The following is a 26,678-nucleotide window of genomic DNA, read 5'->3' as shown; positions in this document are numbered from 1 at the left end:
GTGTGATTCAGTGCAAATAGAAACTTGCTTTATTGATTCGACATGTACTATCCAGTGGCAGATTCATTGCCAAGGTATTCAATACACAATGTTTTTAATTTGACATTTGCCTCTTGGAAGCACAGAAAAGGCACTGTTAACTGATTTGCACATTTCCAGACTAGACCTTCTGCGTACTGTTGCAAATGTAAGGTTGAAGGGGGGAAGGGGGGAAGAGAAAATGACTGGCTTTTGCACTGACTTTCAAACACAGATATGTTAAAAAAAGAGAGGAAATTTACCATCCCTGCAAGCTCTTGCCTCGCATGATTGCTAGGCTGACTATGTATCCTTCTTTATAGACAACTGTTCTTTATCTGAGGAAGTCCTCTGTTTGATGGACAATTCTGTCTGAGGCTCGCTTAAAGACTTGGAAAGGAAGAATAAGGAAGTCTTTGATGCTAGCCATCAACCGTTAGCACCTAAGTCAGCAGACTGATCAATTACAGTGCACCTGGCCACAGACTTCCCCAACTCTGGCCCATCCCCAAGATGGCCACAAATATGACATGAAGGCTGACAACATCAACCCCACCATGTGGTAATCCCTTGCAGATGACCAAAGTCATGACACAGGTCATGAATCCATGGCAGTGACCAGAGAAGGAATGACTGCTCAGATGAGTACAGAGATAAAAAATGTCATGGTACATCTGCAGCACCACAACCAGATACCTTCATCTACCCCAGCTGCAACAAAATATGTCTCTCCCGTATCGTTCTCTGAAGCCCCAGCTGGTGCTGTAAGTTTACAACAGTTTTGTTTGATTTTCAAGCTTACAACTGTTTGACTCCTCCATTGTCTCCAGAGACAGTCAAAGGCCAACAACAAGTGGTTCAATGTTCAGTGATCATTAGATGCAATTCTAGCAGCCAGGAGTGTCCATTACCAGTTGCAATTATCAGGAGTGAGCACATTTGGGCACCTATTCTGTCTCATGCCCTAGCAAGAGACTATCCCTGGACTTGCTCCTTCTCTTCTTCATTGCTACTTGCTTGCTAACCTGCCCTCTTAGGAGAGGTGAGCAAATAATGAATGGCGGAGGTGAAAAAGAGGAGTTGCGCCATGCCTGATTCCAAGTTGCCATTTTATGATCAAAATGTGTGTAGCAACAGAGGTGAATTTAGGGAACCATGATAGCTTCCCCTGCACAGCAGGATGCCTTTCTGCACCCTTCCTAAAGCCCAGTTAGCACTTGCCCAACTTTGGAGGGAGATAGGAGTGCTCTAGGACCCTGCCAGAGCTCCCCCGACTCCTTCCCAAAGCCTGGCATCTCACTTATCCAGCTTTGGGAATACGGCACAAGGGCTGGGGAGGGTGTCTAATTTTGGCCTCGCACAGAGTGCCATATTACCAGGGTCCTCCCCTGCTAGCGAGAAAGTATGGATCTTTCAGATCCACGAGGCAGGGCTCAAGAAGGAATAAAAACTGATCTGGTGTGGCTCTGCTCTGCTCACAAGAGAGAGTCACATGGTAAGCAGCAAATGCATGAAATGAACCTTCTAACTCTCAAATAGGCAAGTGTTGTTTTGTGTACAATGCTGTCAAATGCACACTAGATGATTTAGAAAATAACTCCTGGCAAAATGTGTGTGTAGCCAATATGAAGTACAATTGTAGTGTATTGATGGTTAACCTTCAAAGACAAGTTGGTAGAATCCAAAAGGATGTATTCATTTTCTGACCTGAAGCTTTCCTTCCACAATTGCACCCAAAGCAGAACCTTGCTCTGTTCATACAAATGGACTACACTGCGTTGGACAAAAGGGAATGATAACCTTTGTGTGCTGCTTCTGAAGCATAGCACGATTAATTCTCTCCAGCTTTCCTTTTGTATGGCATACACTTTCCTGCCCCCCCCCCACCTGAGAGCCACAGTAAATAGCTCCTTTATAACATTTGTGTGCTGTTTTTCATCAGCAGACAAAACTGTACAACAAGAATTATTATTTTCATCCACTGAGGGGTGGTGTTTTTTTTAAGAGGGGTGGGTGTTTTTGGGGGGGGGGCATTGAGAAGTTTGACCTCTCTAGTTCTGGTCTGAATTTCCAACCATTTTGCCATAGGAACTCCCACTATTTACCGAAATAGCCTTATCAACTGGCTAGTATCTTATCATGTAGCAACTGTGCCAATAAGCCCTATATTCTTCCAAGCTGTCTGTGATCAATCAGAGATAGCCCACAATTGTCCCCCAGATATACCAGGTTCTGCCCTGGCAGATCAGTATTTCCAAAATCTAAAACATGCTATGATCTATGTAATAGTACACTTTACTGCACATTGGCAGGAGACGCAGGAACAAATTCAAATCCCTCCCCCCGCAAATTGAATGTGGCTGGTACTTTAGTACGTGTGATCACTCAACAAAAGGGAAAGGCAGGCTATGGCAATAGCAATAGTAGTGGAATTTAGCAAATTCTGGACATCCAAGCCAGAAGAAGAGCAGAAAGCAATGGCAAGCATGCCACCATATGTCCAGACCTCAGTGGGGGGTGAGGCAGACAATGAATTGATAGACAATGACATTGCTACTCCTTATCAATGGGGGGAGACAAAATGGCAGAGAGGCCAGTGCTGTGCTAACACACCATATTAGCTCCCCCCATGCATATGCACACTGACGACTGCTTTACTACTCCTGCTCTCCTGGTAATCACAGCAGCACCGTCACTACTGAAGTCAGGTAAGTGCCACCATCCCACCCCATTGTCTGTTACTGTGCTCAGGACAAAGTAAATCTGAAAGGCTAAGTACAATGGGAAACACAGTCAGGGAGATTCAGAAGCATCCTTACATCAAGAACCAGGATGTGCAAAATCTAAAAGGATTTGTACAGTTCCTTGTTATTTTTTAAGAAGGAAATGTGGCAGTGCATTAGTAATTACTGCTGGACTCCAGATAGGAGACATATAAATGAGAATGGGTAACAATTTGTGGAAACCATTTGGGCATTTTTTTCAGACGGCCAGTGAACCACACAGGCTTGACATCTATTATTGCAATGCACTGCTTTTCAACTCACAATTGGTAGGTGCGGCTACTTTGTGCTGCCTTATTGTATATCCAACAATAGATGACATTTCTTGTACTTGACATATTATACCCTTAGGTCACTGACAGCAGACTTCTTGTAGATAGCGTCTTATATGGCTTTTCCCCTACCTTTAATTATTTCAAAATTTTAACCTTTATATTCATTGTGGACTTTAAGTGAACTATTCTTCTCTCCCCCACCACTAGATAAAAATCTTCCAAGATAATAAGATCCTCCACAGTATAGTATAAACTTTAACCATTTAACTAATGATAGAGGTTATGCTTGTGGTAACCAGGGGTAGGAGGAACCCAGGTGTATAAATCGCTCTGCTAGGGATCCCTGTCAGGCACAATTAGTTGGGCTCCAACCCATGTGTGGTTGGTTATCTGTGTAGTTCTGTTATGGGTGTCCACTTTGACTACCTGATGCTGTTTTCAAGTTCAGTTTCCCCCCTCCCCCATTTCTATAATGCAGATTTTTTACAAACTCTCCATGTATAGGTTACCTAAATGACATACAATAAGATATGACTATGCATTTGTGAAACCCTGAACCATTGACACATCTTTAACTCTACATATTTTCATCCCTTTTGCACTCTGGCCTCTTCTATCAATTCATATGAGCTAAGACTTGATCCCACATATTCTCCCCAATATCAAATCCCAGGGGTCAAGTAATAGCCAAATAGGAGGTCCCCTGTCAGAACTGCTGCATGAATTCATGAAATTTAGCCCCTTGGTTTTCAGCCAAGAGGCTAATTCCCATATTCAACATTGCTATAAAGTCAGTTGATTGGGGGGGGGGAGTCTCTCCACCAAATGGCAGTAGAATTTGATTGATAGCAGTTTCCTTTCCCTTTGACGTTGTTAACAGGGTCTCATTAGGCCTGCAATGAAACTGAATTGCCATCGTAATATTACATCATAAAGGCATATTAACAAGATCTCCGTAGCTTTCTACTGGAATTGTTACACACATGCACATACCTCCTATAACCTTGAGACTGATCATGTTATCTATAGCTAGAAAAGCTCTCCATCTATCTATATATGCAACTCAATCAAAGGCTGTAATTCCCATTTGCAAAAGATGAGCTGGATAAATCACAAAGCACAACCTTATTGGAAATGGTCAACAGTGATCTTCAGTGGTCATTTCAGTGCTCCATTTATGGTCACAACTAGAGATGGGGCAGAATTTTGTTCGAGTCACATTTTAATGTGAACCTTCCTAATCTGCACTTCCTCAACCAAAATAGGAACCAAAATGCAGTTATCTGTGGAAATGCACTCTTCTCTGATTTTTGTAGTGCAGTTCTCCAACAAAAGAAGAAAAGCTTACTGAAAATGTGTATTAGGGAACCATTGGTCCAAAAATGTTTGAACGTAGATAGGATGTATAAAAATTACAACCCACTAGATTAAACTGCTTGCAGAAATGCATATATTAGCAAAATTAGATACAAAATACGTATCTTTATTAAAGTACATATGGAAATTTGTATACAATTTCACGAGGAGAGAACTTTAAAAAATATATCACAAACTGCTGTAGGAATGTGGAGAACGCAACTGAAAATTGGGGAGGGTATGAGTAATTGAGAGAAATCAAAATGGATAGATTTGCCATTTTTGCTCAATGGAACCCTTTCATCTCATCCCTCTCATCTTTGAGACTGCAGAAAACTAGGGGTGGTGGTGATATTTTCTGACTGGTCTTGAAGACACCCATTTTTGCCTACCCGCTATTGCAAGTATATGGGACTTAACTGACCTGGTTTAATTGGCTGCCCAAATCCACAAGTGCTGTGAGCAAGGAGGGGTTTAAGTTAGCTGTCCTGGTGAACTCTCACAGGCACCAGCATGGTGAAGGGATCCTATATATCTGTCATTATGATTATAATTTGATTGATGACTGATTGGATTTCTATACTACCTTTCAGCCAAGGAACGCAAGGCTTTTCACAATTTCAAAACACTAAAATAATTACAATATATGAGATGTGAAGTGTCAGGTGTCTCTTAGGCCAACTGAGAGCCAGTGGTGTGTATGTGTGCTCCCTGGCCTTCATACCTTCCCTCAGGACACATAGGACTTCAGAAGCCACAGGGAAGGTGAGGGGAGAGATCCGCCAACATCTCTCTTAGACCACTGATGATTCTGTCAGGAGCCGATACTATGTATGGTTGCTGGCCTGGACTCACCTGCTTCTGCCTGTATATTTTTACAGCCCAATCTGGATCCTTATAATGAAGGGTTTATGTGTAAGAAATCATCATCATTCCTTGCATGGTATGGTGGAAAAGACCTTTCTTTTTCTTTCTTTCTTTCTTTCTTTCTTTCTTTCTTTCTTTCTTTCTTTCTTTCCTTCCTTCCTTCCTTCCTTCCTTCCTTCCTTCCTTCCTTCCTTCTGATAAAAACACTCCTCATCTTAGTTTAATCAACCCTGACAAATGCTTCTGAGCATTTCAATGAAGTTACCAGCCTGACAGGTTTCATTTATTTTATATTTTAAACACACACATGAACCTCTGGCATCCTTACCAAAATGGGCATCCTTCTGTATTTATAGAACTGCTTTTCTTTGATCCATTAATCAGTGTTAATTGTGATCATTCAGGGAGGGGTAGCTTCTTAAAATATGAATCAATTTCCTGCTCCTGCTGAAACATTTCAACTTGACAAAAATATGCTGTTCAAAGGCAGAGAGTAACTTCATGTTAAAGTTAAATGTGTAACAGGAGAAACTTCCCTCTTTTTTGCACATTAAAACGCTGTTGGCATAGTCACAGCAGGAGGTTTTCCCGTGTTTGGGCTGCTGACAATATATAAGGATTGTTTGTTTTTTCATATTAAAAAAAAAGCTTAGAGGCAGCTCTGGAGTTATGATGGGCTTCATCCCTTTTTCCTTTACTTATCCATTACTCCTTTCTCCACTCCCTTCCTCCCTTCTCTACTGGACAATCCCTTCAAATCCACAAACAGCAAAATAAAATTAATTTAGGGTGAGTCTGAAAACACTTTTTAACAAGAGCTGCAAGTGAATAAAACATGTAATTATGATTATGTTATGTTGTCATTGGGAGTGCAGCCAAAATACTTTGTGTGCTCTTCTTTGGAAGTAATTTTAATGAAGATATTCCACACACCCTAGCCAAATATCAGTAGCATTGTGTGTGTTCTTTGGGATGCAGTGTTTTGATAGGTTTCCCTATGCCCGAAGCACCACAGCAGTAGTGGGGGGAACAGTGGCACTCCAGGTGCTATTGGGTTGCAGCTTTGCATCATCAGTGGCCACTAACCATGCTGGTTGGGATATATTTGAGTATTGGAGGTCAGCAACATTAGTAAGAACTGCAGGTTCCCTAGCAGTGCACAACAAAGAGTTGGAACATTCAATTGTCATTCATTTAGATGGGGTATACCCTAATGATGTGTACCAGATCTGACCAAAACCTGAATCCCATATGAAACTGGGCCAAATCGGGGGGATCTGGGCCTCAGCCAACCCTGGGGGAGATAGCCCCAGATTGCCCAAAGTTATAAAGTGCTGAAAGTACTGCTCTTCCTGCTCTCTGCGCTTCCCATAATGCATTGCGATCAAACTGGGGATCAAGAGAAAGAATAACCCCATCTATTTACACAGAAACAACAATAGCAAATTGTAGGTGTCAATTCTGTTGGGGGTAAGAATTAATATGTGCCCTTGGACACAGCTTCTCCTCTAAGTGAAGCCAGCGTGAGATGGTGGACTTGGGACAAGGAGGATTTGTTTCAAGTGTCTGCCAAGCTCTGGAGCTTGTTAAATTACTTTCCTTCTGCTTAACCTATTTCACGAAGCTGCCATGAGAACATAAATAGCTAACTTCATGTAGGTGCTTCTAATAATCTTGAGAACGGTTGAGAGACAAATGTGATTAACAAATGCCCATTAGCTCGATTTTGGTCAGCTAAAAATTCAGCTCAAAATCCAACTCATTCCCTTCCGGGCAACAAGAGTCCTTGCAAATTCACATACACTGTGGATCAGTGAAGGAATCAATATAACTCATATTTGAAGTTGGCGTATTGAGGATCTTGACACAAGCCAGGGGTCTGGAATGAGCCTTGAAAGCATGTAGGCTGTTTGGTGTTTTGAAGCAGTTGAGGGCAGCCCTGGAAAGGACTTCTCCTGGTCCCCAAATGTTCCTAATTCCATTAAGCTATTAAACCTGCCATCTGTTGAGCAGCCCTGCAGGATGAGACTCATCTGCTGCACACAGATTTTCATTTTCATGCCTTTATGTCTCTGGGCTCCCAAAATTGATCCAAAGTAGGCTTTCTAAGCAGTAAATGAAAGTAAGGATAAAAGACAGCACCAAAAAACCAGTATAGATTTCAATCTTATGGACATGTAATTCTCATCTCTTAACTTTGAACAGCAACCATTCTTTGTTGTCTCTGGTTAGGAATACAAAAGCACATTCATAATAAATAAACCTGATTTATGTTTTCGTGTACTGGACACTGGTAGTAAAAAAGAAAGAAAAGACTCCTTTGACTTCTCTCATCGTTTCTCAGAAATTTTGCCTGAGGATAATCCATTAGTTTTAATGTGTAACTTGTTGTAAGAGTGGTTTCTGTATAGGTTCTAGTGAGGGTTGAGGGGTGGTGGTCTATGGCCTCCCAAATGTTGTTCCCCCAACTGTCCTGTCAGCAAGGTCAGTGATCAGGTATGATGGGAGTTGTAGTCCAGCAACATCTGGAGATAAGGCAGAGTGAGGCAGCTGCCTCAGGTGGCAATTGCTGAGGGACAAGGAAGGGGCAGAGCTGTGAGTGTCATGTGGCCTGCCCTGTATCCCGTAGCTGGCTGCCCTCGTGTACAGTGGAATATACTTTTCTTTCACCTGTACTGGAGTAAGATTCAACTGACAACCCAGTTGGCTTCTGTATGTACTTTCAGGAATGGCACCATCTTGCGTGCCAAGGTACCAAGACATCCCCCCAATAACTCACACATCACACAATATTTTAAGTTTAAGCTTTTTGGCATTAATTTGGCCACAACTTTATTTAAATACAACTGATGTGAGTGGTTGCTTAGGCATTGGTTCCAGCCATCTGTCCCCCGCTTGGGACAGATCTGACTCCCGCTATCCTAGGAGGGGAGCCAGTAGGTAAGCACCCTCTGGGAGAGATCGGGGCAGGGGCCCACGCCCTTGACCTCATCCCTCAGATGCTCCCCGAGGCTCATGCACGGCCCTGGCCCCTAGCGGGGATAAACGGACAAACATGTGGAGCCCCAGGATTCCTTTAACAGAATACTCCTAAAGGCAGCAGCAACCATGAGGGGCAGGCCCAACCAAAATCCGTACCCCTCCGCCATTCAATTTGAAGCAATGCCTAACCGTCAACCTTACAAGTTGTGACTTATTGCTATGCAGTAGGCAAACCCACCCGGCACCAGCCAATCAGCCAAGTGGGCAAATTCCTACGAGGCCCCTGATCCAAAACAGGCAACCCCATGACAGGCACAGCAAGGTCAATGCAAAGAACATCTAAAATTATTGGAGGGCGGACGGGAGATTCATTGCGAGCAGCAAAGTGTAAACTGAAAGCTGCTCGCTGAGCATATATGGGGCTTAGGCTGTCAATTAATCATTTGCTACATGCAAAATTCCCCAGCAACAGCACACCCACCAATCACACATGTGGCCATCCAAACTGACCCGCCTCTCCAACCCTGGGGTGTCTTGTTAACCCTTCCGCAACCCATGTTCTCCTTTAAGGGGAGAACCTGCTTTGTCCTTCGCCAACTGGCATGATGTCTTGAGCCAGCCTTAGTGGAAGGTAATTAAATAATAATGACAATAATGATAATAACAATATATTCTGAATAAAGCATCATTTCCCTTATAAGTTTTTTTTCCAGCTAAGCAAGTACAATGAGATTATGCACATGGCTAGTCAGTAAATTTTTAACTGCTTCTTTAAAAAGTCAGCTATTTTTAATCCAAGTCCTAATGGCTAATTTTGAAGGAACTGTCACTCACTCATGAAGTTGTGATTATGAAATAGGCATTGGTTGCATATGGTTTCTTAGGGGCACCAACAAAACACATGTCACAATGGGTTAAACAATGGTTAGCTTGGAACTTGATTGTTGAAAAAGCATCATGGCGAGTGGTGCTTCCACAAGAAAGCCCCAGGTTATTTTTGAACTACCCTCCTAGCTTTTTCACTCATCTGTCTAACAGAGGCTGGAATTGTTTCTTCTAATCCTTCAGCAGATTCTGCCGTCTGTGATGTTAATTTGATTTCCCCCCCTCTTTGCCTTTAGCTACTCAATATCATTCTGCCACACCTGTGATAGTTCCTCCCTGGAGACAAGTGTGTTCTGAAATGTGCGTGTTGGTTTTGCAATATAAGCATCTGTCTACCAGGGCATAGTTTGAAACACTTGGAGGCCATTGACTTGAAAGAACTGCTTAATGTGTTTTCAGAATGTGACTTTTCTCTTTTTAAAAATGCCAACTGGTTTCACTGCCATCTCCTCTAGTACATAAAAATGAGAGTCCTTTTTAACATTCCCCATCTCCTACACATAAGATTGGCAAATCTGTCAATTTTATTTATTTATCTTTCTTATCTCCCCCTCTAATCTTAAGTTTGGTTTGCCTGATTTCCATGTCCACTTTTGTTGTGTATTTTCTCTAAAAACATATTTTTTTTGGTATGCCATTTTGCCAGTATACACATTTTTGCCAGTAGCTTTTCCATATATAGTACGTTTTCCTATTATTTCCCCAAAATTATTTCCACATCTCCTGATATCCGGCTACTAGCCATGTTCTACCTCCACTGTTAGAGGCAGTATGCTTAGGAATACCAGTTGCTAGAAACTGTAGGAGGGAAGAGTGCGGGAAGAGTGTGGCCATGCTCAGTTTGTGGACTTCCCACAAATACCTGGCTGGCCACTGTGGGGAAAGGATGACAAACTAGATGGACCATTGACCTGATCCATGATGGCAGTTCTTAAGCTCTTATGATGTGCTATCAAATTTACATCTTTCACCATAATTAACAAATATTATTTTATTCAGGAGGGTGGTATTATTCAGGAGGCAGTGGATGTCCTGTCTAAGTGTTTAGAGACAGTTGGAGGATTGATGGCAGGTTGAGGGCTGAACCCCAATAAGACAGAACTACTGTTTCTGGGGGACAGGGGTAGGCAGGTTGCGGGGACTCCCTGGTCCTGAATGGGGTAACTGTGTCCCTAAAGGACCAGGTGCACAGCATCAGGGTCGTTTTGGACTCACAGCTGTCAATGGAGGGACAGGTCAACTCTGTGTCCAGGGAAGCTGTCTTCCAGCTCTATCTGGTATGTCGGTTGAGACACTGCCTACCAGCCCACTGTCTTGCCAAAGTGGTACATGCTCTGGTTATTTTCTACTTTGGACTACTCCAGTGCACTCTCTGTGGGGCTGCCTTTGAAGGTGGTTCAGAAATGTGTAATCCAGAAATGTAAGGTGATTAAGAGTGTGGCTCCTCCTACTTCCTGCAGTGCTTCTATAAGGGGCAATAATGTGACTGAGGAGGAAGGTTAAAGGCAGTGTCACATCTTTAACCAACTGCTAAATAGAAAGGTAGGCAGATCAGGGGGCTGGCTGAAGGTAGAAGGAGATTGGTGGGGCAGTGCCTCCTTTGCCCTAATGGACCAGCCTACAGTGTTGAGAACGGCCATTTGACAAATAGTGGAAACTGCTGAGGAACAGAACGGATTCATTCCTGAGCAACCTTCTCAGTTGTCATTTAAAAAAAGGCTAGTCCCAAACACCTCATTTAGATGGCTGCTTCACTAATGAAGGATCATTGGCATTTGTGTTTTATGATAATTAATTTAGGAGTTACTGGATGTGGGTGTAAAGAGCTTCACCTGATAAAAGCGTTTGGGAATGCCAAATAGTAACAGGTGGTGTTGCCTGTTTGCTGAAATCAAATGTTCTTGCAGGAAAGACTTGTTTTAACAATTTTCTGCAAATGTTTTTATTTCAGGACATCTGGTAGTTAGATGGTAAGATACTATTTTTTATTTTATTTTATACATTCTCTTCTTAGAATAGATGAGTGCATTTCATGACTTGGGCCGTTACATTTTCTTTCCAGCTAGGACAACTTTAGGATAAAAATGTTTTAGCTGTCTACATTTAGCAACTTTGGGGAAGCTAAACATGTGAAGCATCCTGCTAGAAAGAGGAATACAATTGGCAGACCCACCTCTTCAGATTCTACTACGCTCTTTCTGTTTGCCAGAGTAAATTTAATCAGTGTAACTGCAATCTGATTTAATAGTTATTGGACAAGGCAATCATGGTATACACATAACAGCATTGCCCTGCTGAGCTTGGATTTTGCTTTTTCTTTCCCTTCCAAAAAGAAATCTTACAGGAAAATAACACAATTTAGTCAGATTCTGTGGTTCTATTTGGTAGACCAGTAAATTAGGAAGAGTTAGAAACTCTGAACAGAACATTTAATGGGACAGGGGGACCAATGACAGGCAGAGACATCTAATTCTAGCTTTGTCTCTATTCTGCTCCCTGTTGAGTTGTGCAAAGGCAAAACTGAAGCTGGTCCTTCCTTCCCTTGAGTGATTTTGAGTAGGAAGAAAAACAAGTAGGGGTAGAATTAGGGTGGTGGGGCACTGCCCAGATAAGCCAACCTCCATTAGCATTTCACTGGCTTGAATATTACTTTATGAGTGCCCAGATATAGGTTCCCATTTCAAGGGAAACCAAGAAAATGTATTGCTGAGTGTCATAACCCCGGACTCGGATTATGCTTATTCAGGGGATGAGATTGGGAATATCATATTAAGATATTCTCACCATACATGTAGACTCATAGAATCGTAGAGTTGGAAGGGATCCTGAGCGTCATCTAGTCCAACTCCCTGCAATGCAGGAATCTCAATGAGATCATCCATGACAGATGACCACCTGACCTCTGCTTTAAAAGCTCCAAGGAAGGAGAGTCCACCACCTCCCAAGGGAGTCCATTCCACTGCCTAAAAGCTTTTACTATCAGACAAGCTGGAACATGTGCAGAGCAGGGTGATCAAGATGATCAAGTGTATGGAAACCAAGTCTTGCAAGAAACAGTTGAGGGAGCTGGGTATGTTTGGCATGGGAAAGGGGAGACTGAGAGGAGATATGATAGCCATCTTCAAATATCTAAAGGGACATCACATGGAAAATGGAGCAGCCTTGTTTTACTCCTGCTCTGGAGAATAGGACCCGAACTAATGGCTTCAAGTTACAAGAAAGGAGATTCTGACCAACATCAGGAAAACATTTTCCATATCTATATATATAAAAATGTAGGCATTGTGCACGCGGATGAAACAGCCTTTCTCCATAACCGCTGAACTGAATTGAAACAAATTTGGGCAGAACGTACCTTGCCCATCAGGGAGGGATCTGGCATTAAAAAAATTATCAAGAAACCACACCTTTCACACCTAAAATAATGATTAAACACAAAAAGTGGTGCCCAAATTAGACGTCACCACCAGAAGCTCTGAAGACTCCAGCAGCTCCAAAGCTGTGCCGCCAGATGACATCACAAAATTCCACAGCAACCAACTGAAAACAGTCCTTTTGCAGCAACAAGGCCCAGCTTTTTCAATAGGCCGCTGCATTGCCAAGCAGGGAAAAACAAACAGAATAGGGCCTTTCACAATGGGGGCACAGGGATGAGGCACAACAAAGGGAGGGGGAAAACACATAGCCATGGGGAGGGGGGAAGAGGACCCTGAGTCAGCCAAAGCAGTGGGCGGTGGGTTGAGTAGGCCGACTGCCAAAACGGCCACCTCCAAAGCCCAAGCCCAAAGCCTCTCCCGGTGGCTGCATTAATAAACGCCTGACAGCATTAGGCAGTTGTTCATCATTTCCCCTAACATGCACTTGGGGGCACGACGTGGGGTTTTTGCTTTTTAATTTAGTGGGCGTTGTGTCACATGTGAGGCTACGGTGGCCATTTTAAGTAAGGGCAGTCATGCCCCTTTTAACCTAGGCTTTATACTATGATTGCCAGCCTCTGCGTCTTTAAAAAAAATGCACTTTCTCTCCCCAGTTTAAGTCCTCAAACCAACACCACATCCTACATTCAAAACACCTACTCAAATATTAGAAAAGCCAAATAACCAAAACAAACAAACAAACCTCAAAACACACAACAACGCCCAAATCATACAACACCCACCAAAATAAATGACAACCCCAAAAATAAAATTAAACAATAGTAACTTCTGCTTCTCATGTTCTTATTTAAAAATAATAATAAATCTATATATATGTAAATGTTCACGATGCATGCGCAGTAGCCAATGTATGGAGATACAGGGGGGAGGAGACAACACTCCCCAGAGACAACAGAGGGCTCAGACGGGGTGGGGTGGGGGCCCGATAGCTCATGAATCAGGACAAGATGTGGCCAGTCACAGGGATGTGCCGGAGGGGTGGGGGGAGGAGGGGGCTTGATAGCTCATGAGTCAGGACAGGGTGGGGCCAGTCACAGGGATGTGCCGGAGGGGTGGGGGGAGAAGGGGACTCGATAGCTCATGGGTCGGGACAGAGTGGGGGCAGTCACAGGGATGAACCAGGGGATAGGGGAGGAGGGGGCAGGATAAGTCATGTGTCCTGACAGAGTGGGGGGAAATCACAGGAAAGAACCACAGCAATGCGTGGCTGGGCCAGCTAGTTTGAACATAAAATGAGAAGCAATTGTGTGCAGCTCCAAGGGATCATACCACATAGAATAGCACCTTACTGCTGAAAAATGCAGACTTATTTACCATGCACAATGACAGCTAATCAATGGAGCTTTACCCTGTTCACCTGTGTATCAGACTTTTGGGGTGGATGTTTCCAGGGGAATTAACTTTTCTACAAAACAAGGGGGGGAGAGAGAGGGAAATTTCATAAAGGATTGGCTGCTTACAAGGTGGCAAACAGTTTTATATTTTTCTTGCTTTCTAACTTGAAAAGAGAGAGAATGTTTTCAGGAAATGGAGTGGTGGTGACTTCAGCCCAGCCTTAACATCGAGGGATGGAACATTTGCTTTCAGCGTGGCTATGGAGGAAGACCAATAGGACATCACGAACTCTCTCTTCTCCTGGGCCCCAATTTTCACACAAGATTTATAGCTCATAGATTCTTTTGCAAGAAACATAAGTGTATGCCAGAATCTCCTGCCTTCAGTTGTGAACAAATGCAATACCAATGCCAAAGTTTTCTTTTTTATATTTCTCTGCCTTCAAGGAAGCATCCATTTCTCTGCAAGCAACAAAAAAGAACAGCTACATTTTCACAACAAAACAAGGGAAACTGTCCACTAGGTATTGATTGTTGGTGAAAGGAGAAAGGGGGAGGAAAAGATACATAGCAAGTTCATCATTGCGGGGCCTGAAAGTCTTTCAAGCTGGATACTTTGGAGAAACTAAATAAAGAAATTGCATGACCTTGCATGATTGTATATTGGGTGTTTGTGTGGTGGAATCAGTTATAATTGCTCATTATGTTGTTGCCATTTATCTTGCATTTATTTTTAAATAATTTGGTTGTTTTTTTTAAAGAGAGAGAGAGAGAGAAACCCACCCATTTGCTAGCCAGGGGCTTAAAGGTAAATTAGGAGTTACTACAGAAAGCCGTTTAAGAGAAAAGGTTTGCAATAAGAATGTCTAAGTTACTTAGCTATCCTTATGTTGAGTTGCCATACGTCCAGGAAAACCCTGACATGTCCTCTTTTTGGGGGGGGGGCAACATGCACATCTAGGTGAATTTTTACATTTTAAAGAAAATGTCTGGGTTTGGGGTTTTGGGGGGGGTAGGGGGGCACGTGCATGCCTAGGAGGGCACTGTGCCCCCAAAGTGGAAATGCTGAAGTGGAGTGAGGCCATCACAGTGGAAATCAGGTAGGTACTGGGGTACTGTCTCCACTTGGTGTGGCAGCAACTTGGGCTTGGGCTGCTCTGCACACTGCAGTTGCTGCCAGCTCAAGCTAGGGAAAGAGGTGCGTGGGTGTTCTGCACACTGTGGCCACTGCCAGCCTCAACCATGGAAAGACATGCCTGGGCTTTGTGCCCCTTTCCCCGGCTTGGGCTGGCAGCAGCTCAGGCTGTCCTCTTTTTTGCTCTTCAAGATATGACAACCTTATATTCGGCACCTAAAATTCTGGTATGAATAATTCACAGGTCCTAAAATCCACCTCATATGCTTGGCTATATATTTTGTTCCGTAACTTTCTAGACAAGTGGATGAAAATATAGCATCTTTAGATTTAGTCTTGCTTTTCTTATGCAATATGTGAACAACAGTGTGGCATGAACACCTGAACCAGGAATCACTTTGTTCTCCTTCCCAAACAATACCTGAGTAGGCATCTGTTACATGCGTTAAGGAGCCTGTCTAGGGAAGTAGGGAAATTCACACCAAAATGCTGGTTGCTATTAAAATATGGATAACTAAATTTAAATGAGAAACTGAGATACTGTAGTTCCTTTGTTCTAGGATAAAAGAGCTACAGAAGATCCCTTCAATGACAACAGTTCTAAGGAAACACAAGTGGAACTGTTAACAAAATGTAACTTTTATCCTCACCTTCCAGCAAGACTGTTCCTTTCTGGCCAACCATCCGTGCCTGCTACTATATGATACAATGAGTTGTAAGGCATTCAAGAAGGCTGTTCTGCATACCCCTTAAATTTTCTACCACCACCACCCCCCATTGACTTTCAAAAGAATGCAGCTACCAAACATGCTCAGTCCTCATTACTTTTGTAAGTGGGGATTTTTCAGCTTTTAAAATATTCCTGAAAACTGCAAGGGTTCCCTCAAGCTTGCTGATTTCTCCCTCTTGTTTCTTAGGTCCTATTTTGGTTCCAGTGCTGTGGCACCCATCACCAGAGTTTTCAATTAAAGGAAGTAGTGTTCATAAGCCAACTTGTATTACGCAGACCAGTAACTGAGTGAAAGTTGTTCTCCAAAGGGGAAAGGCTAACTTTGGGGTCATCTGGAGTTTTGGAGTACATTTGGCAGCAATATGCTGGTGATACACAACTCTACTTCCCCTTTACATCAGCAGCTGTGGCAGTGGATGTGCTGAACCATTTTCTAGCCTTGATAATGGACTGGATAAGAGCTATCAAATTAATCTCAATCCAGATAAGACTGAGGCACTGTTAGTGGGCAGTTCCCTTGATTGATTGGAGGTTGCCGGCTCTCGTGGGGTTATATTCCCTATGAAGGAGTGGGCATGAATCTTCACTTGAGGTTGAGAGGGCCTCAGTGGTGTGGAGTGCTTCCATCAGCTTCAGATTGTGGCCCAGTTGCATTCCTATCTGGACAGAGATGACTTAATTTATGTTGTTTATGCTCTGGTGACCTCTTAGATTATTGCAACAAATTATATGCAGATGGCTTGGAAACTTCAGCTGGTGCTGAATTAAGCAGCCAGGATGGTCACCAGGGTAAGATGGTTTGAGCATGTAAAGTCAATCCTGACCTGAGTGCACTGGCTGCCTATTAGATTTTGGGTCCAATTCAAAGTGCTGGCTTTGACCTATAAAGCCTGAAATGGCTCAGGACCACATATCTCAAGGACCACCTCTCCCCATATGAATAGACCCAGACCCTGTGATCATTATCTGAGGCCCTCTTCTATGAGATGTCTGGAGGCTGGCAACACAGGAACAGTCTTTTCTGTGCTGGCTCTCCCTTGTGGAATACTCTCCCCAGGGAGGCCTGCCTGGTGCCTTTGTTACATATCTTTAGGCACTAAGCAAAAACATTCCTCTTCCTCCAGGCCTTTGACTAATTAAACAACCCACAGCCTTTTAAACTGTGTGTGTTATTGCTTCTTTTTCTCGTTTGCTATGGTATAGTTTGTGTTTTTATACTATAAACTGCTTTGTGATCCTTGGGTGAAGGGAGGTGCAGAAATATAACAGACAACAATAACAGACAACTTTTGATACAACCGATTGTGACCCAGAATCTAGTAGCAAAGTATAATATGACTTTGTTTGACTTTGAAACATGCATCCATCTGTGGCACATTCGGCCTCCTTAGCCCTGTCCATGGGCGGATGCTTTCTTAATGGGATTATTCTTGTACTGGAAGATTAAGACCCTTGAAGAGAACAGCTGAAGAGTGAAAATGCATCAGCTTCATCATTCATGGGAACCATTAAGGATGGTTTTTACAGACCAGTGGCACGGTGGGGATATAAATGGCACTTATCATGCCAAAATGTTACATGTGTCGCACTGCTTGTACAATTATTAATGGTTTCCTGTAATTATGTGGGCACAATTACATACAGTATTCCATTTTCAATACATAAGGCTCTAAACAACTTGGGATGCACTTCTCTGTACTTTTCACCTATATCTGAGCACGATCTTTTACAGTGATTGATACATTTCACTGCATGTCAGTTCACTGCAAATCTTCACAAATTATTTACTGGTTATAACATTCTGTAGGGATACTTTAGGCAACATTTTGATGGTTAACTTTGCTGGTCCATTCATGTATCAAGTGCATTCAAAGAGTTGTTCTGGTAAATATCAGAAATCAATAGTGTTGACAATAATTAAGCAAAGTAGGCCCAAGATCTTTAGGACTTTGTGGTGATGCCTGAACATCGCCACTGCCACTCACCTCTGTGCCTCCAATCCTGAGGATTCAGCCAAACTTGCTGCCAATCCCTGCAACTCCAAAAGTCATGCTTGCCTCCTAGTGAGAGGCTGCACCCACCTGGCAAGATAGTGTAGTGGGTGATGCTCCCATTTGTCACCCCAGAAGTGAGGTGTCCTGATTCCTACCGGTACTTAATCTTCTATCTAATGAAACAAAACCCTGCAAAAAAAAAATAAAAAAAATATTGCATTTAAAAGCATCTGCATTGCCTCAGAACATCAGAAGTATGAAATCCAGGGGATACCTTAGGACACTGTCCTTCCATTTCATTGATTGAATCCATGTAACTCTTCCTGTTTTCTTTAAAGCAGGAATTTGGGGTGGGTACATACACACACACACACACACACACTTTGAAAAGAGTTGCATCAGTCCAATGAGCTATGAACATTGCAATTATCTCTTTCCAGCTTATACCTACATCATATTCAGGTTCCACTGTTTATTTCCTACCAAGATGTGAACCAATATTCATACACGATTTGTGCCTGATAACATTTTATCAGCATTTATAATGTGCTTATTATCTTTAGGGATACTATGTGACTGCCTAAGCCGTTGTCTAGAGGATTAAAAGCCTAGCAAAATGTTGAAACTTTTTTTTAAAGCTGAGATCTAATAGCTTTAGAGATTAGTATTAATTGAATTAGACTTTGATCTTGGGTGTTAGCTTAAAATAAAAAAAAACAAGCTTGGTGTAAAAATAAGAGAGTGTATCTAAAGAATGATTATCTTCTCTAAATGGAAAGTGTTATGACAACATCATTTCAGAATATACTGCAAAAGTAGCAATAAAGGTTTTTAACAACTCCAAGACCTCTGTGTGTGCGTGTGTATGCGTGTGTGCGTGTGCGTGTGTAAGAGAAGGTATACAATACAGACAAAACCATCAAGAAACAAACATCATCTTGCTTCATATTCAGGTCTATGAACTGAACAGGTTTTCCACTCATGGCTCATACACACCTTCATTTGCCCCAAGGGAAAGTGGATCTTTAGTGCTGAATCAGAACAAATGGCAATTGGGTCTTCCACAGGGTTCCATTGGTTCCAATTTAGTGCTAAAAAGTGTGTTTTCTGTGGGAAAGCAGTTGGGCAAAGGCAAAACCACTGAGACTCATGCCTAGAAAGCATGGAACTGTGATTGAAAAAGTTCTCTTTCCAATCACTATCCTCTGCACTTCTGATGGAGAGTCATTCTGATGAGCTTCTTAATGCATTATCTTAAGATCCTAGTAGGTTCATATGGGAAGAGATATTCTTTCAGGCACAGAAACCCTAGTTCCAAGTCCTGTAAAGTCTTTAAGCTTACCACTAGCAACCCAAATACAGCAAAGAAATGCACTGGCAGCTTTTTTAGAGAACTATGACATGTGGTTGCTTTTTTTTAAAAAAAGTGCAAGTCCAGATTGGGGGTCATCCACACCCAGGCATGAAGGTGCTTTATCAGCCCAAGAACAACATTCTCTTCTAAACAACATTCTGTGGGTTGTATGGCAGTGAAGGGTTGGGCTAAAGGTAAACTGGGTGAAGTGATGAATATGAACTCTCTCTTCAGACAGTAGGATGATCAGGCACTGCTCTCCCACCTCCATTCAGACAAGAAAGAATTCAAGAACACATTTCAACCAGACAGATATGTTTGGGGTGTGTGAAGCAAGGACAGTGAGGGGTGTGATTTGGGGCAGTGAGTTGCTTTCAAGGGCCAGGTAGAGAGGCTTGGGGGGCAACAATTGGCTCCAGGGCCCCAGGCCAGCCCAATCCTAAGGCAAGGTGAGGCAACCACCTCGGGCAGCAGGATTCACAGGGATTCCCCTTGGCAGCCAGGGAGGCACCATTTTGTGGTTTGCCTTAGATGCCAAAATGTCTTGGAAAATGTCTTGGAATGGCCCTTTACAGCCACTTTTCATAATACATTTTATGAAGCCCTCACACAATGTATTTACTGTGCCATTTCTAATTGGGGAGATGTTTGCCTAACATTTTTTCTAATTGGGGAGATGTTTGCCTAACATTTCCCCTGTATGAAAATCTCTGGATTCGGTATGCTAGAGAAATCACAAGGTCTGTGATACCTCAGACATTAATGTATGGATGCATCATATATAAAAACTAACAAAAAATATTCTATGGTTGGCAGACCCATGTGTTTCTGTTCTAAGTTAATTGCGAATATGTTCCTTTATAAATCGTGTCCTCCCTAAAAGAGGGCACGTGTTACGGTGAGACCTGGAGACCGACCTCCTGTGTTGTGGGTGGGTAAGATTGGTCAGCCACAACACCCGATTGGTAGGTCCCTCGATGTTGGGTTCAATCTGGCCAAAGGGGTGCAGTCCAAATGGATCGAGGGACCTATATATACCCATGCACGTGACCCAGAGCTTCCTCTTTTGGCTCATGCATTTGGAACCCCCACCCACCTCTCCCTACTTTTAGGGTATTTTGTGCTGGACCTTGCTATGCCATCGTGTGTCGTCTGTCATTGGGACAGGAATTTTCCCCACTTGGATGATTGGCTGTTGCCATTTGGGTTTCACCTGCTGCATGGCAAATCGTCACAACTTGTAAGGTTGTGGATAGGCACTGGTTCAGGTGATAGGGATGGGAGAACGCTTTTGCCATCCCTATGTGAAGGGTATTCTGTTAAAGGAATCCAGGGACTCAAATTGTTTCTCAACCCTGTGAGGGGGTTGTGCCTGTGCCTGAGTCCAGGGGGACATTTGGGTGGTGGACATAGCCTGTCCCCGGCTTTCCGCCTATCCAGGTGTTCTCCCTTGGCTGACCTATGCTGGTGCCCTGGGTCAGTGTTACCTGCAAGGGTGCAGGGAGCTAGTCGAACCAGAGCCTATGCAACCACTCCCCTTCTGTAATCAATAAAGTTGTGGCCTAAATTCTGCCAAAAACCAAAACTAAAATTTGAGTCATGTGAATTTATTTAGGGGAGAGGTCTGAACACACAAATCTTCCCATTTCTGCATTATGTGATGGCTTTTAAAAAACAAAAAAACCATATGAAATTTCATATTTTAATATCTATTTTCTTACAAAATACCTATTTAAATCCATATCTTATCTCAATGTACACATTTCTAAATGCATTTCATCCCAAAATTCACCTCCTTTTGAGCCGGGACCTGCATCGCAAAACTTGCAGAAGCCCAAGTCAGAATTTCTTTTGGTAAACTGTGGGTTACTCTAGGAGGTTTAAACTAGGCCAATCCATTTGCAAGTGTAGACTGTACTAACTTCTCCTCCATCCCTGTATGATACTCATCTCTGTCAACACTTGAAACACTGAGCTTATATTCAGCTATTTATAAATGAACTGTTATGCTTCATCTTCATTCCTCCTCCTCCTCCTCACTCTAAACCAAGATAGTTTGAAAGCATAACACTTAATTGCTGAGTGGAGCCAGGCAAAGTAAAGAATCAAGCTGTGAATGCCACTGCTATCCTTAGCACTCAAAAGATAATCAACATGCCATGGGGTCTTCTTGACTGCCTGTTTTGCTACAAGGTATGTTCTTGATGAAAACTTTGTTCTTACAATTTGGTTGCATTTTATTATTCAAAAAGGCAAAAAAAAAAAGAGGGGAAGAAAATGCAAAAATAGCTAATTGTCGGGCGCTAAAAGAATGTGAATTCCTAATCAAACACCCTTGGCTGTCATTGGTGGCGGTATTCTGTCTGCAAGGGGTTACAATTACTGACACACACACAAGACAAATATATTTAAAGATTGTGTTCAGGTATTTGTGGCTAGCCAAGAGCTACCTGCTGGTATCTTAGCAACTCCTACAATTTATTAAGGCAACTTTAATTATAGTTCTCAATCACTGACGTCTGCTCAAAAAGAAGAGGTTCTTCAAGCATCGCTTTGGACTCATAGGGTACTTTACTCACTGCTGTTTGTTAAATCATCTGCCATTTTGATTGTGATAGAACTATTCACTCATTACTTCTAATTATTAAGTAGCACTCCCAAATTTAGTCTCTGTCATTAAGACACAGTCAAAAACACATCAAGTTGAAATGAAAGTGTGTAACCAACAGGTGGATATCATAAATTTATTTTTATTTAGACAACAACTTTTCTTCCAAAGGCTTCAAAGCATGAGTATAAATGCCCATTTTCACCATGCCCTGAGACCTGAATTAGAGCATCCATTAAGAAGCCATCAACTTTTTCTTGTGAGCATTATCTATGCATTACCTGGCTTGGAATGTCATAGAATGTATATGAACAGCCTAAGTACTTTTGAGACCTACCATCAGTAGAACATTGGCACACAGTGAAACTAAAGTCATTAAACAATTGGTTGTTAGCAGGGAGTGGCAGCCACAAATGTTTACTCAGAATCACTATGAAATGGAGATAGTAGCCAGGTTTGTGCAACATGCAATGAAGATTAGTGAATGCTGTACAACAGTATTTTAATTGTTAGATGCAAATTCTGCTGAGCGATTTTATTGTACTGAACCTTTCAGTATTTTGTCTATATGCCAATAAAAGTTTGAGATTGACTGAGATTGATTTATTGTGTTGAGTAAGAGATATTCACACTCAAATGCCACCTGCCCCATACGTGTCCATTACAGATGTTCTGAATGAATATTCCCTGTTTGAGTCTTGCTCTCCTTTAAAAAAAAAAATCCTGGGCACCCCACTGAGTAACAGGCACACCAGTATGTCAATACCATTAATTTCCAGTCAGAGTAGAACAGATCTTTCAGACTTCAGATCAGATTAAGTCAGTCTGGGAAGTTGGGTGTAGATTTGCTCATTAGGGAGTAAAATGTGAAGACTCTGTTATCCTTCCCCCCCCCCCTTCAAGATAAGAAAGTGAGATTAGAGGGCCTGACCTAAGGATGCCTTTGATCATAAAATGACTTATTCTTCAATTGATAGAGGTGAAAGGCTCAACGTTGGCAAACTTCCTTCACTGATTGGCAAATATAATAGAATACACTGCAGAAAGATTGAGGTCAGCCATTGATGGATGTCCCTTCAAGGTCTCATAACAAGACATGCACTTAAGGCCCCAAAGAAAAAAGCCATGGATATCTGCAGTATACCCACTGTTATCTATTATGCTAACATTAAAGATCATAGAAGGTCTATAAGAAAAGTACATGGTTCTAAAACACTCTTATTTCAACCTTCACCATATTTTTCCTCCTTTTGGTCTTGTAAAAACTTGCCATAGTTAGATGCAGAAAGTTTTGAACCAAACAATATACAAACAAAAAATACACCAATTATGGCTTTAAGAGTTGCAGATTGTTATACCACGGTGTGTGTGTGTGTGTGTGTGTGTGTGTGTGTGTGTGTGTTGGTCCTTGCCAACAAAATTGGGCTAATAACACACTTTATGGTATTTTGTTTTGATTATTTATGTTGGTACTTGGATAGGGTCTAAGGTGAAGCCCTAGGTTTCAAGGAAAGGGGGTGGAACCAGAAGGTGTAGGTCATTGATTTTGGCAGGTCAGGCCACAAGACCTAATGGGTTCTTTAAAAATAGGTACAGTGTTGGATCCCTGGCCTAAGGTTCTAACATGGAGAAGAACCATAGTTCAATAGGTAGAACACATGATTTCCATGCAGAAGGTTCCAGGCTCAGTCTCTGAGGAGGAATTCTGCTTGGCCTGTCATACTTCCATGTTTGATACACACGGATGTGCCAGGTAAGGCATGCCCACCTGCCGTGCACCTGACATCATATGCACAGGGCTCAACTGAAAGGGGCTTTGCAAACACCACCAGCATAGCTCCTTACACAGTGCTTCTCAAGCACCCAAGAGCCAGCTGGTTGTCACGTGGTTTAAAATGTCCTAAGCACCAAACAGAGGGTTTGCAAAGCATGTGAGCAGCACCTCTCAAGTGCCCTGCAATCATTATGCAGTGCTGAGCAAACCCAGCAATTACGTTGTATATTTATGATGTCACAATATTGATAGGTAGGTGGTCCTGGCCATCTCCCAAAGAGGCTTGCAGAGATGAGGGGAAATAAAAAATCTGGCCCCAACTCTGAAGCAGAAGGCGATTAGAATGATGTTTTTTTCTTTCTGGGAGTGTGGAAAGCTTCTGCCAGTCATAACAAGCAGCAGTAGGCTAGTTGGATCAGGTATAAGGCAGATTTCTGCATTTGATTCAAAGCTTTATGGACTGGAGCTGATTGTACACTGAAAAATGGGCTGGACTATATGGGTACTACATTGAATTCAAGGCATGGCTGCGGTAGTGTCTCTGGAGCTCTGTTCAGGAGATAGATGGAACTTGACCCTGAGGACCTGCAACGTTCCTTCTCTCCAGCAGCATGCTTTACTCAGCCTGATAAATGTAGGCCACAACTATCATGTCCCAGAAAGGCATTACAAGTACAAAAGAAGAACAAAAATTAACAAGCTGAAAAACAGAGACTTAGGCCACATTCACACCATATATTTAAACAGTCATGGCTTCTCCCAAAGAATGCTGGAAACTGCAGCTTAAGGGTGCTAAGTGTTGTTAGAAGATTCCTGTCCCCAAACTACAATTCCCAGAGAGGTGTAAAAATTAAATATTGTTAGCAGCTTCTTTAATTCCACCTCACTTTCTGCCATCAAGGTTGTGTCATCAGCATATCTGAGGTTGTTGATATTTCTTCTGGCAATCTTAATTCCGGTTTGGGATTCATCCAGTCCAGCCTTTCACATGATGAATTCTGCATATAAGTTAAATAAGCAGGGAGACAATATACAGCCTTGTCGTACTCCTTTCCCAATTTTGAACCAATCAGTTATTCCATATACTGTTCTAACTGTAGCTTCTTATCCCACATAGAGATTTCTCAGGAGACGGGTGAGGTGATCAGGCACTCCTGTTTCTTTAAGAACTTGCCATAGTTTGCTGTGGTTGACACAGTCAAATGCTTTTGTGTAGTCAATGAAGCAGAAGTAGACATTTTTCTGGAACTCTCTAGCTTTCTCCATAATCTAGCGCATGTTTGCAGTTTGGTCTCTGGTTCCTCTGCCCCTTCAAAATCCAGCTTGCACTTCTGGGAGTTCTTGGTCCACATACTGCTTAAGCCTGCCTTGTAGAATTTTAAGCATAACCTTGCTAGCGTGTGAAATGAGCGCAATTGTGTGGTAGTTGGAGCATTCTTTGGCACTGCCCTTCTTTGGAATTGGGATGTAGACTGATCTTCTCCTCTGGCCACTGCTGAGTTTTCCAAACTTGCTGGCATATTGAGTGTAGCACCTTAACAACATCATCTTTTAAAATTTTAAATAGTTCAGCTGGAATATCATCACTTCCACTGGCCTTGTTATTTGCAGTGCTTTCTAAGGCCCATTTGACTTCACTCTTCAGGATGTCTGGCTCAAGGTCAGCAACCACACAATCCTGGGGTGTACGAGACCTCCATATCTTCCTGGTATAATTCCTCTGTGTATTCTTGCCACCTCTTCTTGATGTCTTCTGCTTCTGTTAGGTCCTTTCTACTTTTGTCCTTTATTATGGTAATCTTTGTATGAAATGTTCCTTTCATATATCCAATTTTCTTGAACAAATCTCTGGTTTTTCCCATTCTGTTGTTATCCTCTATTTCTTTGTATTGCTTGTTTAAGAAGGCCCTCTTGTCTCTCCTTGCTATTTTTTTTAAAATCTGCATTCAATTTCCTGTATCTTTCACTATCTCCCTCACATTTTGCTTGCCTTCTCTCCCCAGCTATTTGTAAGGCCTCACTGGACAGCCACTTTGCTTTCTTGGATTTCCTTTTCATTGGGATGGTTTTCGTTGCTGCCTCCTGTATAATGTTATGAGCCTCCATACATAGTTCTTTAGGCACTCTGTCCACCAAATCTAAATCCTTAAAGCTGTTCCTCAGTTCTACTGTGTATTCATAAGGGATTTGATTTCGATTGTGTCTTACTGGCCCACAGGCTTTTCCTACTTTCTTCAGTTTAAGCTGGAATTTTGCTATAAGAAGCTGGTGATCTGAGCCACAGTCAGCTCCAGGTCTTGTTTTTGCTGACTGCATAAAGGTTCTCCATCTTTGGCTGTAGAGAATATAATCAATCTGATTTCGATGCTGCCCATCTGGTGATGTACATGTGTAGAGTCGTCTCTTGTGTTGTTGGGAAAGAGTGTTTGTGATGACCAGTTTGCTCTTTTGACAGAACTCTATTAGCCTTTGCCCTGCTTCATTTTGAACTCCCAGGCCAAACTTGCCAGTTGTTCCTTCTATCTCTTGATTCCCTACTTTAGCATTCCAATCCCCTATAATGAGAAGAACAGAAGAACACCTTTCTTTGGTGTCATTTCTAGAAGGTGTTGTAAGTCTTCATAGAATTGGTCAATTTCACTTCCTTCAGCACTGGTAGTTGGTGCATAAACATGGATTACTGTGATGTTAAAAGGTCTGCCTTGGATTCGTATCGAGATCATTCTACCATTTTTGAGATTGCATCCCAGCACAGCTTTCACCACTCTTTTGTTGACTATGAGGGCCACTCCATTTCTTCTATGGGATTCTTGCCCACAGTAGTAGATATGATGGTCATTCAAACTGAATTCGCCCATTCCTGACCATTTTAGTTCACTGATGCCCAGGATGTAAATATTTATTCTTGCCATCTCATTTTTGACCACATCCAGCATACCAAGGTTCAGGGTTCTTACATTCCAGATTCCTGTGCAATATTTTTCTTTACAGCATTGGACTTTCCTTTCACTTCCAGGCATATCCGCAAATGAGCGATTTTTCGGCTTTGGCCCAGCTGCTTCATCAGCTCTGAATCTACTTGTCCTCCGCTCTTCCTCAGTAGCATGTTGGACGCCTTCCAACCTGAGGGGCTCATCTTCCAGCGT

This window comes from Zootoca vivipara, chromosome Z2 (assembly GCF_965207765.1).
Source record: "Zootoca vivipara chromosome Z2, rZooViv2.hap1.1, whole genome shotgun sequence".
Taxonomy (NCBI): Eukaryota; Metazoa; Chordata; class Lepidosauria; order Squamata; family Lacertidae; genus Zootoca; species Zootoca vivipara.
Note: the sequence above shows the minus strand (reverse complement) of the source record.